The 13,056-nt window shown below is 39.0% G+C and overlaps 1 protein-coding gene and 1 long non-coding RNA gene across 12 annotated transcripts in view; both read right to left on the bottom strand.

The window, feature by feature from the left end:
* Nucleotides 1–13,056, bottom strand: part of LOC6033422 (cell wall protein RBR3) — a 623,466-nt gene that overhangs the window by 44,757 nt on the left and 565,653 nt on the right. The window lies entirely within an intron of this gene.
* Nucleotides 5,775–6,313, bottom strand: LOC119765919. Its single transcript, XR_005276930.1, has 2 exons — nucleotides 5,878–6,313; nucleotides 5,775–5,820 (listed from the first exon to the last, which is right to left on the bottom strand). It is a non-coding gene; the product is annotated as an uncharacterized LOC119765919 (long non-coding RNA).

Here is a 13,056-nt window from a genome sequence, read left to right as displayed (position 1 = left end):
AACTCGTATTGCGGTGGTCTACCACAGTTGATCATTCAAAATGTGGTTTTTCTTTCATAAACAGATATGTATATAAACTACATGCGGTAGATTGCCACAGATGATCATTAAAATATTAAAAAATAAATCACTTTTAATTTTGCTTTTAGTATTGTTCAATGTCAATGTCACAGTTGATTGCGATATTCAGTACACAGCAAATTGTGATTTTCGTTTTCAGTTAATACTTACTGAAAACTGCACTACTGAAATTCCCAGTTAGTTTTTCGCTGAACTTCAGTTAAAATTTGTATGAAGCTGTCAAAGTTTGCTGAAATTTCAGTAAGTTTTCATTTACTGAAAATTTCACTAGTGCAGATTTCAATAAATTAAACTGAATTCAGTTATGAGAAATTGGTGTGTATGGGCTAAAGTTTAGGTAATTTTTCTGAACACAATTACAAATTCAACGAGCACACAAAATAGGTTCACATAAAAAAAAAAAAAAAATTGGGGCCTATCTTGGCAGAAGGTATCTTAATTTAAAGCTCGATCCGTGGGACCACAGTTGATTTTACAAAGTACAGTTGCTGTTTACTTATAATTATGTATATAAGTCATTGTGAGTATTCAAATCGATTATCAATTGTTGTTTGCTGAAATTGACATTTGAAGAATCTATTCTTAAATCAGGGCCACAGTTGACTCTTAAAACATCTTTTTCTCGAATGTTCAAGAGAATGAGGTTTAAATAATAAAAACATCTTTTCTATTTCTAGAACTTTGCAGTAGCACAGTTGGTTTTGCCTTCCTCACCTGAGGTAACGCTATAATCCTGCTTGGAAAATGAACTTCTTTCAGAACATCGTAGACCCACCTTCATGTATACCTATCGACTCCGAATCGAAAACTGAACAAAAGTATGTGTGTATGTGTGTGACCAAAATTTGTACTCAGTGCAGACTCGGTTTAGGGTCCCATACGTCGCTATTGAATGGTTTGAAGTTTCGATAAGTAGTTCAAAAGTTATGTATAAAAATGTGTTTTCACAAGTATCCGAATCTCACCTAAATGTATGTAAACTATTTCCAAATTTATCAACCAACCCATCGTTGGTTAGGTAATCAAAAGACCTTTCCAATGAATCCAAAACATTGATGATCTGGCAATCATGTCACGAGTTATGACCACTTTAGTGATATATTTGTACTTTTTTGATGCCATTTCTCACTTAGATGTACATAAACTATGTCCGGATCCATTATCCGACCCATCGTTGGTTAGGTAATTGAAAGACTTTTCCAGCGAGTCCAAAACATTGATGATCTGACAACTCTGTCTCAAGTTCTGACCACTTGAGTGATATTTATGTACCATTTTAAAGCCGGATCTCATTTATATGCATGTAAACTATGTCCGAATCTATCATCCGACTCATCGTTGTTTAGGTAATCGAAAAACCTTTCCAACCAGTCCAAAACATTGATAATCTGGCAACCCTGTCTTGAGTTATTACCACTTAAGTGATATTAATGTATCTTTTTGAAGCCAGATCTCACTTAAATGTATGTAAAATATATCCGGATCTATCAATCGACCCATCGTTGGATAAGTAATTGAAAGACCTTTCCAATTTGTCCAAAACATCGATGTTCGGGCAACCCTGTCTATGACCACTTCAGTGATATTTGTGTACTTTTTTATTCCGGATCTAAATAAATAGATGAAATTTGTGTTCAAATGTTTTTGTCCCTTCATGTCAGCCACTGTTTGTAGAGAGTGAGGAAGGCACCTACCACATAGGTGGATTAAGTTAGTTTTTATGATTCTTCTGTTCTGAAAAATTCAAGTATTTTGAAGCAATTTTATGGCAATGTCTATGAAAGAGTCTTAAATTTGAACGTCATCCATCCATCTGAACAATTAAACATATTACCACAGTTGATTGCGAACTCATTGCACAGAAAAAACTGCTTTCACCCCCTCCCCACCGAAATTTCAAGCAACCTGTCACCGTTCGACAGTTGTCCAAAACGTTTTAATTGCATTTCGCTCGAGTTGACCGACTCGTCGCCAAGTCCGGGAGAGAGGGTGTCAACCTCTCCGGGCCAGTAATTTCCGCCCTTTAATGGAAAAATCAAACTGAAATGGCTAATTTACTGCACTGCACCAGGAAGAAACCCCCCTTTCCCTTAGGCAGACAGCTCAGCAATTGCTTCTCTCTGGATGACATTTCGTGTTGATTTTGCACTTTTTGATACCGCTTTTCCCGACATTTTCTATTCGGTAAGCGAGGACATTACTTCAAATCCGACATGAGGGGGGATAATCCAATCTGGGTGGCAAAGCTGCCACCACTTTTCCGGCCCAAGTCACACTTTACTCGCTTTGAAAAGCGCTATCGATACAGCAAATAACGCGCGCGTGTTATTGGCTTTCTCGTTGGCATCATCGTCGACGGGGCCAATAATCGTTGGCGCTATCAAGAAAGCAATATTTCGCCACTTCTGGAAAGTTCTGCAAACGGGGCCTATTCATGTGCTCGACGACGACTCAGTCTCGTGTAGTTATTTTTTATGGAGCACTCCCCCCCCCCCGCAGCAGCAGTTCTTGGCACGTGAAAATGGTAATGGTTCTATCCGAGGGGTTCGAACTTGTAGAGCTATGAGCCAGGGAGTGTGATGACGATTTCGAGTTTTTGGGTGAAAAACATCGTTAAAATAATGATGTTTTTGTGGGGTGCATGGAGTTGGGCACACATTTGGGAACTACCGTGTCGTTCCGGGATAACGGGAGGACGACTTCCGGTTTCCGGGAGCGTGTCATCAGCTGTGGACTACGTTCGGTAGAGTGAGAAAGCATATAAATGAAAAGTTTTGAATTGAAGATTGCCCAAATGGGAGTTCGATCGGATGATGAGGTTTCGCTAAAAGTATCACGTATTTGTCACTTTTGCAACTAAATTAGCATGTTTTATGCAAATATCTAGCTTATTCAATGATGTCAATCGCAACGCAGTTGATTATTTTCACATTTAATTAAGTGTGTAAATCTCGTCAAAAGTTGTTGCACATTTTATGTGAAAAGAAGACAACATCACTGTCAATAAATGAAATAATTAAGAGAACCTTATAGTTTACTTATATCTACCACAGTTGATTATTTTTGAAGGTATTTCACCTATATTATGATAAAATTCTACTAGAATAACTCAAGTGAAAAACACTTATTAAAAATACTTTTTGAATCAGAATAATAACATTTCTCATTTTACCACAGTTGATCGGAATGCAACTCCGGTTCCATAAAAACGGTAAAATTTTACATTTTGGATTTTTTTTCCATATTTTCTTAGTTCAACATTATGATTTTATGTCTTCTCCATGGAAAATAAGCTGATTTTACGTAAACCATATTTTTGACACCAATATTGAAAAAAATGAATGAAATGCGATTGTTTTTCCTTGTAGATGAATTCAATTAGTTGTCAACGCACCAATACATAGGAATTGAATGTTTACCACAGTTCACTAATTTGCGTTTCGTTATAGTTGATAGATACTTTTGAAAGAGGAGTGTCACAGTTGATTATTGATCTTTAGAATATTATTTGAAACATATTCTAAGATATAGTTTGCATCAATGTTATGATGTGATTTTTGTTTAAATGATTTTAACTAGATCTTAAGTTTACCACAGTTGAATTAATAGTTTTTGTAATTGTTTTATCAGATTTATGAAAATTGAGCTAAGCAACGATTTTTTATCTTGTAGATATTTTAAGTAAATTGATCATGTAATATTTAAATGGTAATCGGATTTGGGATAATTACCACAGTTGATAAGAATTTGAGTTTTTGCTGCTTTTGGTAATATTTTTGAAACAATTTTGTCAGAAAACTGTCGAAACAGTTTAATATAATCATAAGACACAACACTGCCTCAGTTTATTACAGTCTAACTGTTGCTCAACCGATTCATTCCAAACAAAATAAACCCTTCAACTTGAAATGGTCACTAAAGCACTTTTCACCAAACCAAAAAAGAAAATCCATCTAATATCCTGGTGTCATGACAAACCGAATCCCACACACTCTCGGTGTCGACGTAATCCGACACTGCTGCAGTGTCAGTATCAACTCGAAAATCACACTCTGTGACAAACTGTTTGGGACGGCCAGGTTATCCAACTTGTAACGTTCTCACAATCTTGGCCCTAGAACGACCCCCCTCAGGTCTTACATATTACATCATGCAGCATTCTGTAACCAACCAAGTGCACGTGTGTGTGTGTTCGTGTTACGCCAGGACAGTTTTCTCGGATAAGGGCAAACATTTGCTTATTTATTAAGCAGCAAGGAAAACATGAAAATTGTATCATAATACCGTGTGGCGTTTCGTTTTCCCTCCATTTTTCCACTCTGAGTTCACAGTTGATTGCGGTGGGGGTAAGGGGGCGCCTTTGTCCACGTACGGGGTTGAAAGTGATACCAGAAAGGACACAAACCAACCAAGACGACGACGAGATAGATGCAGTTTGTCCAAGAATAGCTTTTTCTAGAGTTTTCTGTGCATGTCCCGGCACGAGGACATGAAAACGAACTATCTGTGACACACACACAAATATTTTATGACGTCTCTCGGGAACCATACGAGATCTTGGAGGTTTTTTTTCTGTCACTGTTGTCCTCTCACTTTCGGGCTTATTGAAAAGCTTGAGGGACATCCCAGATATTTATTCTTTGAGGTTGCTCTCCGATTTCGGAACCCATCTGGGGTGATTCGGACATCCCCTCCCCCCCACTCGGTGGAAGTGCCGAGCTATTGATTTCCGCACCAACAGCGGTTGGAGAAATTCATCTGCGTACGACGACGAGGGCGCCATAAATCATGGGCTTGGGGGCTTTTCCCCAGCAAGAAGTGGAAAAAAAATGGCGCCCCTTTTTTCTTTCTCTCGTGTGTACAATGAATTTTCATTTGCCTTATTACCCTGGCGCAGGGATCAATTTTACGAGCACCAGAGAGACCCTCATTTTGCGGGGTTTTGGATGCACTTTGGGCATGGTGAAATTTGGTGCGAAAAAGGGGCGTTCAAAAAGGGCGCTTCTGGTGGAGGTTACCTAACAGACTGTATTTACACGGAGAAAAAACCGTTCCGAAATACGTGAACAACGTACCACGAATTTGGGAACAACGCGATTTCTACGGTACGAAAACGTACCATGAACACTTTCCATGAACTAAATGCAAATCGTGCACACTTGTTCACGCAGCCAAGCTTTTAAAATCGATAAAGCTTTCAGCTTTTAAGCTTCCAGCTTTATGTAATGGTAACAGCGCCATCTGAATATCGATCACGACTGTAACTCGAAGCTTTTGACCCGCCATCTGGCGGTGGGTAATGTAAGCATAAAGCTTTCTGATTGCCATGAAACGAATTAGTTTTCAAGGTTTTTTTTTTGCTGAGAAAAAAATATTCAACTTTATTCACAATATTACTGATAATAACATGTCACAATTCGTAAATATTACACTTGAAATTTTAGTTGTTTGCCAGATTCCTCCGTCCACTCGGGTAAAATCTCCCGGCAGTGAGTGGCCACTACCAGATCCATGAGCCGGAACTCGAAACTTAGGCAGTTTGCACACACTTTCAACCAGAAATATCCACCGAAACTTTCCAGCTGCTTTGCTGTTTGTCCACCTTGGTCTCACGATTCCGTTGATTATCGACCGGTTCCTCAACCGGGCGGCCGTGTAAGTACATAATCTGGAACAACGGAAGTTCATGATTCTTCTGCCGGGTACTTTCACGACTCGATGACTGAGAGTGGTTCCTTCCTGTAGGAAATATTCATTGGTCAGTCATAGAAATGCTCAAATGACAATTTAACTTACCAAAATTCGGTGAATCTTGAATATTCCGGATCCAACAATGGCCAAAATTTAAAAAAACGGTCCCCTTCAGCAGAAAATTTGAGGAAATTTACACGTCTGAACTTGTTTTGTTGATTGGTGACGTCTACTGCGTCGTCAGAGCTTTTAATGGGAACGCGCAAAGATAACGCGACGCAGAAATGGAGAACCATTCAGATATTACGTGACGATTTGATTTTGCTTAACAATTAGATTTTTTTTTTGCAAAAACTGTCGAATGTAAATAAAGGTTAAGTATTAGTTGAATAATAGCATTATTTTTAGACCAAATTTTAATTCAATAGGGTCCTAAAACTCATGTAAATTTTTATGTGCAACGGTAGGAAAACGCTCAAATTATATCTGATCACTTGTTTAATGCACTTAATATCGCACTTTATTAATTGAAAAAAAAAAATGAATTCGGCCCAAAAGTTACGCTTGAATGGGGTCCTTTTTTTATTTTAATGCAAACAAATATATTGACATGACAACATTTTTCGATCAATTGGCTATGGTTCCCTTGAAACAAGCTGTCAAATAGGATATTTTCTGTTAAGAAGGGTCGCGAAGTTATATTTTTTTTTATTAAATAAAAATCCATATTAAATCCTTTGCGGTCTCATAAAAATAAGTTTTATCGTTGTGAACAATAAATAATATCACAAATTTTAGTTTAATTTTAAGACCCAATAGGGAACTTAAGCACAATGTAAATATGTGTGTACAACGGTTAAAAACACGTTTAAACCCCATTTCTGATAACTTTTCTTTATTTTAATGCAAAAAAAATAAATTCTCAAGACAACATTTTTTCGATGGATCAACTATTGGTACGTCTGTTTGAAGATCCGGTGCGGCACTGAGTGCCGCTCTCGTCGGTGCCCATTTTGGTTCAAACGAACGTCAGTGTGCGTAGAACTCGCATGAAACTGAAAAAATATCGAGTGTGGCACTAGAGTTTCAGTTCCAAGATGGCGGCAGAACTCGTGCCGAACTAGCGCGAGTTTCTTCAAAAAACGCTTTGACAGCTCAAACGAACGTACATTAGACAGCTCGTTCCACGGGGATGATAGTTGATCCATCGTGAAATGTTGTCTTGTTATTTTTGCATTAAAATGAAAAAATATCGCGGCCCTTCTTGACAGAAAGCATTATACCTGACAGCTCGTTCCAAGGGGACCATAGTTGATCCATGGTGAAATGTTGTCTTGTTATTTTTGCAATAAAATGAAAAAAAGATTAGACATAAGGGAGCGTTCTTTTATTACGTAACGCAGTAGGGGGAGGGGGTTGGAGGCCGTGTTACGCTCCATACAAAATTTTTAAAATTTGTATGGAAATTTTGTTACGAGGGGAGGGTCTAAAGTACGATTTTTCGCGTTACGTAATAAAAGAACGCTCCTTAATCTTTAATCGTGTTTTTACCGTTGTAGATAAAAATTTACATGTGGCTTTAGGACCCTATTAACAAAACACCATTTGTTCGATGGATTAACTATGGTCCACTTGGAACGAGCTGTCAAGTAAGAAAATTTCTGTTTAGAAAGGCCGAGAAATAAATTTCTCAAAATTGTTCTGAAAATCTATTTTAAACAATTTGTGGTCGTAAAAACGGTCTTTATACTCAGAAAAATAAGCTTTATTGCTGAATCTGGTCAATTTTTATTTACAACGATAAAAAAAAACTCGATCTAAATCCATTTTTGATCACTTTTTTCATTTTAACGGTGCACATCAACCAAAGCTTTTGCACCCAGATTTTGTCACAGACATTTTAGTATCTTCAAAACTACGGGAACTTTCGATTTATTTTTGTATTCATCCCCTAAGCTTAACGATTTACAACAAAAGTTGTAAATTTTTACAATCAAATTATTTTAAGATTGGGTCCGTAAGTTCAACAATTTTAGAATAAGAAGACAACAACTTCCTTGGTTGCTGTGCACCCTTAATGCAAAAAACGACAAGACAACATTTTACGATGGATCAACTATGGTCCCCTTGGAATGAGCTGTCAAGAAAAGCCGCGAAGTTAATTCTTGAAGAAATAATATAAAATCCATTTTAAAAAACAAGCGTAATCGTTCTTCTTGATTTCTAGTGCAATACGTTTGGTAAAGTTCTTTGTCACATTGGTCATGTGTAACATAATTACCTACATATTTTTTTTTAAATTCTGTTGATTAACTTTTCCCATTTATCTTCAATCTACTATACTGTAAAAAAATACCATCACCGTATTATAATAAGAAAGTATGGGCTTCGCCAATAAGTGAATTGATCATTAGAAACCAGTTTGAACATGTCAAACCTCGTATCGCTCCACACTTAAATAAAAGACTGCGTTGCACTAGTGTGAGTGCATGAAATGTTAGAAAGCTTCCTAGCCCAATCTAAGTTCACAGGTAGGTGGCGTAGTAATTCAAACACAAACTTTTTGTCAGAAAGCTTTTTCTGACATAACATTCAGTACGCGATTTCATGGACTATAGCGTACGATATCGTGTTATTTTCTTCATGATATCATGAAAAAGTTCACGATTTCATGAACAGCGCAAGTACGCGTTGACATGCACATTTGTTCATGAAATCCAGAACGGTTTTTTCTCCGTGTAAGGGCATTTAGATAGATTGACCTTCAGGGTGCATCTAGAAGACTTGATTTTGTTAAATAAAAGCGCGTATCTTAAAGATCCTTTTAGGGTTAAGGCCGAAGGTCAACACTTTTTTTTGTCAAGTAAAATTGAGATATCTCGTAATCGTTTCAATTTGTTGCAAAACCGACTCGACAACTTGTAGCTAACAGTCTTATACATCTTCTGCCAAAATATAAGCTTGATTGGTTTAGTCTAGCCTTAGTAATTGTCTTTTAAGTAAAAGAAGTCGTTTTGGTAAACTTCCAAATTTTTCCGTGCCCAATCTTTTCAGGATCGTTGTCCGCCGAATCCTTCCTACACCAGCCGACAGCCGTAAAAAAAGTCCCACAAAACCACTCTCGATATCTCTCCGGTGATTGAGAAACGAGATATTTCCTTCCCCGTTCCTAGACTAGACACGGGGCAGCCCTTCTGACTGCTGCTTCTATTCGCCAGGGCCAATAGTAGATTGAAAATTAAATTTCCTTTTCGCGAGCTCGCAACGCGCTCAACTCTGCGGTTAAAGGGCACGCGACGAAGTTTCGTCAGAAAGACGGCAAAAGCATCTCGTCTGTTCCGGACGATATCTCCAACGACTTCACCCCGCGCGCGCGGTGAAAATCCCCGTGCTTCAATTTCAAAGGATCAAAACTGGCACGTGGAAGCTTTGTCCGAGCGGGTCATCGAAATTGGACGCCCTCCACTTCTAGAGTGCGGTGGCCAAGATCCGCAAGGTTAAGGTTGGAAAAATATTCGCCAAGAAATCAACACAAAATCAAAATTCCACCAACCTTATGCTATTACCACCTTGACAGTTCAACCACGGAACATCGCTATCAACCGGACCTGTCACCGCCCTGTCGGACGGGACTGACGGTTGAGCTTTGGATTTAGTCAAGCGAAAGCAGCAAAAAAGAATCCGACGACGACATTAAACCATAACCGCTTGACATCGACGACGACGGTGACAACGATGGAAAATCGAATTTCATGAAGCTTTCACTGCTGGACATTGATTTTGATATTTTACGCTACATATATCTGGCGGCAGGTTTGTGACGTGCACCGGACACGTAAAAGCGCGCTTTGTCGTCGTTAGAGGAGTTTAATTGAGTTTTAGATGGGTTGGAGACGGTTGTGGAGGAGCTTCAATGGTTTTGACTGGTTTCGTCGATGTTTGTGTCAAATGATGTGAAAGTCCAGGACTGCAATAAGTTGTATCGACATAAGAAAAAGGCTGATGCAAATTACACTTTCTCATAGTTTCACAGCCGGCCTTCGGATATTGAATTGGTTGAACAGAGGACCTTGTCAAAATTGGTCAAAATCTTTCAGTATTTTCAAACAAATGTGGTTCAAAAATTCGATAATTTGTTTTTTTGCAAACTTTTCTAGAGATTTAGAGATACCAAAATTTGGTATTAAAACTTCGACACTTTTTTTAAATTTCGCGATATCAGAATAATACCAAGATTTGGCAATTTTTCACCAAACTACATTGTTGTTACCATAAAAAAAGGTATTAACAAGTATTTTCCTTGTTTTTTACTCCTGCTCGGAATCAAAACCTAACAATTTTATAGGGATTCTTTGTAGCAGGTCGACCCAAGAGTCTACTTAATCAATATGAACCTAACCTCAAAATTCCCGCCCCCTTCCAAACCAAATGCCCCCCACTTTCTCGCGAGGAAAAATAATCAACTCTCATTTCCAGTGCATTACTCCTGTTAAACAGACACCCAAGCGCACAAAACAAAAGCTCGAGACCCGGGTGAAATGCCATAAATTCCTATTAAAATACCGCACCATCCACCAGAACATCACACTTTCACTCCGGGGTTGAAGTTGTTCCTCCGCTTCACTGGTCCGGAGTGTGAAAGGACACCGCGCCGGACAACGGTTAACTCCGGGTTCCGAGAAGCAGAACTTGCCGACAAAACATTCATTCTTCCACCTCCCCCTCCCACCCCCACAGGAATGTCTCGTTATTTTTCATTTCCCTAATATTTCCTTCCCCGGGTGAAATCGCGATGCTGTTTTCTTCAGCTTCTTCCCCGGTGGTCCCAATTTCCCCGAAACGAGTCTCGGGGTCGTCCATTTTTGGATCATCACCACAACACCAAACAATGCACATCAACTGGAACTGGAGTGTGAAAAAGATGTTGGGGTGGGGGAGGTTGATCTTCATCCCCCCCACCCTCCCACACACAAAAAAACCCTAGACCTTCCAGGAAGAGTTGAAGCTGCTAGACCAAACCAGACTCCTCACTCTCTAGAGAAGGACCAGCCTCGGTGTCAGAGAAACAAATATTTACAAACTTGAATAAACTGGTTTTCTCCCCCCAACCACCACCCCACCATCACCACACATTCGTACACAAAAGCTCCGTTTGTCGGTGGGTGAGAGTGTGTGTTTTGCAGTTGTTAGACGGAGCGCAAACAATGGAACCCCGGGAAAAAAGTGGCGGGAAAACTGTGCATAGTTTTTCCACCACCACCACTCGCCTGGTCATCACGACACATTTGTTTTGTCGTTGTTGTTGTTGTTGTGGGGGCGTAATGGCCGTCGGCGGCGTGTCAACGGGTTTTGCACTTGGAAATTTTAGGGGATGAGTTTGGGGGTGGGGGCAAACGGAGTCGACCCTGAATTTTCTAGTTTTTCTACATTCACGAGATGCTTTAAATGGGTTTGTTGGGGGTTTTCATGAAATTATAAAATTTGATTGAATATCAATTTTAAGTGTTGGAAGACATAAAACTGGATTCAAAGCAAATTTCAATAATTGTTCCAAAATTTGCAATTTTTTAAGAGTAGCACAAAGGATTCTCTAGGTAGCAAGGTTGAAAAAAAATCACTTCAAGCGAATAACGATTGCCTGAAGAAAGGCCCTCTGAGTATGCTTCGATCGTTTCTTTCCCGACTGACACTTGATCGCTGGCTGTGGCATAGACGAATAAAAATTTGAATGATTGGGTTTAGTCGTCAACTTGCTGCGATCTGATTATAATTTTCCCCATTTAACACCAGCAGTCATGGGTTGTTACAATCATCGTCTGCACTCTTGACGAATGACAGCTAGTCGTGGCAATTTGAGAATAAAGATTATTCTCAGAAGTCTTATTCGTGAGGTGTAACAGGCAGCGATTAATCGCCAAATTAATCATAGTCGTCGGATTTTCAACACTGCTAGGTAGTCATAATATTTTTTTGCAATTCCGTCGTGAAACTACTTACTTTTCCTGTCATTCTTGAACGACGAAATAGCCTACTTTTCTGTACCAAAAATAACAGAATCGAATAGCAACACTTTTCAAAATAAATGCTGAAAAGTTCTACTTTTCAGCACTCAAATGGGTGCTGAAAAGTTGAACTTTTCAGCACTTGTTTCGAAACGTAACACTTTTCAACTTTTTTTTTATTTAAACGATTTATTGACAAAATACATGAAAATTTGACATAAAATTTCACTCAGTGTGTGTTTTTTGGAATTGCAAAAATTGTTGTATGGAACTCGTTGCAAAACTTGATTTTTTCAGCACTCTTCGTATTTATCGAACTCGGTGAACCTCGTTGGATAAATGTACGACTCGTGCTGAAAAAATCCTCTTTTTGCAACTTGTTGCATAAACTACAATTTTAAGATTACTCATTTTGTATTTTTGCACTATTGTTTATGCATTTCCTTTGTCCAAAAAAGCTGATAATACAAGATGGTTATTAGGGTGGGTACGGATTTTAAAAAGTTCTCAGATCAAGTTCTGGTGTGGTTCCCCTTGTAGGGCATACCCAAAGGGACTCTAACACCAAATTTCAGCTCATTTGGTTGAAAACTGGCTTGTCTCAAGCGGGTTCAATTTTACATGGAAATTACTATGGGAAATTTTGAATTTTCGTTCATTCGCTCCTACAGGCCTGGGGAAAACATGTAGAAACGTCTAGGATGGCCAGAAATGAGCGGAATCATCTGGAGAACAACTTTTCCTAAGAGACCAGGTCGATTCGTTCAACCCCCATCGAGCTCAACGGCAATACATCCGGGGTTTTCGAAACCAACGGTTTTCCCCAGAAAAGCATCAAATTTTCCTTAGCATGCTATGAATGCTTGATGAACACCGCGACGCCACATGTCAAACAGCTACCACGTGGACTAGCATCGCCTATAAAAAATTACTTTTGATTACGTTTTGAACCATAGAATTAAAATTTATGGTGATCCTGATACTATTTAGCTGTATTCTAAACCTCCAAATAAGGAAAAAATGTTATGGTGCAAATTTTACAATCACGTGGTAGCTGTTTGACACGTGGCGTCGCGGTGTTCATCAAGCATTCATAGCATGCCAAGGAAAATTTGATGCTTTTCTGGGGAAAACCGTTGGTTTCGAAAACCCCGGATGTATTGCCGTTGAGCTCGATGGGGGTTGAACGAATCGACCTGGTCTCTTAAGGAAAGTTGTTCTCCAGACGATTCCGCTCATTTCTGGCCATCCTAGAAGTTTCTACATGTTTTCCTCAGGCCTG

This window comes from Culex quinquefasciatus, chromosome 2 (genome assembly GCF_015732765.1).
Source record: "Culex quinquefasciatus strain JHB chromosome 2, VPISU_Cqui_1.0_pri_paternal, whole genome shotgun sequence".
NCBI lineage: Eukaryota > Metazoa > Arthropoda > Insecta > Diptera > Culicidae > Culex > Culex quinquefasciatus.
Note: the sequence above shows the minus strand (reverse complement) of the source record. Positions and strands in the feature narration are given on the sequence as shown.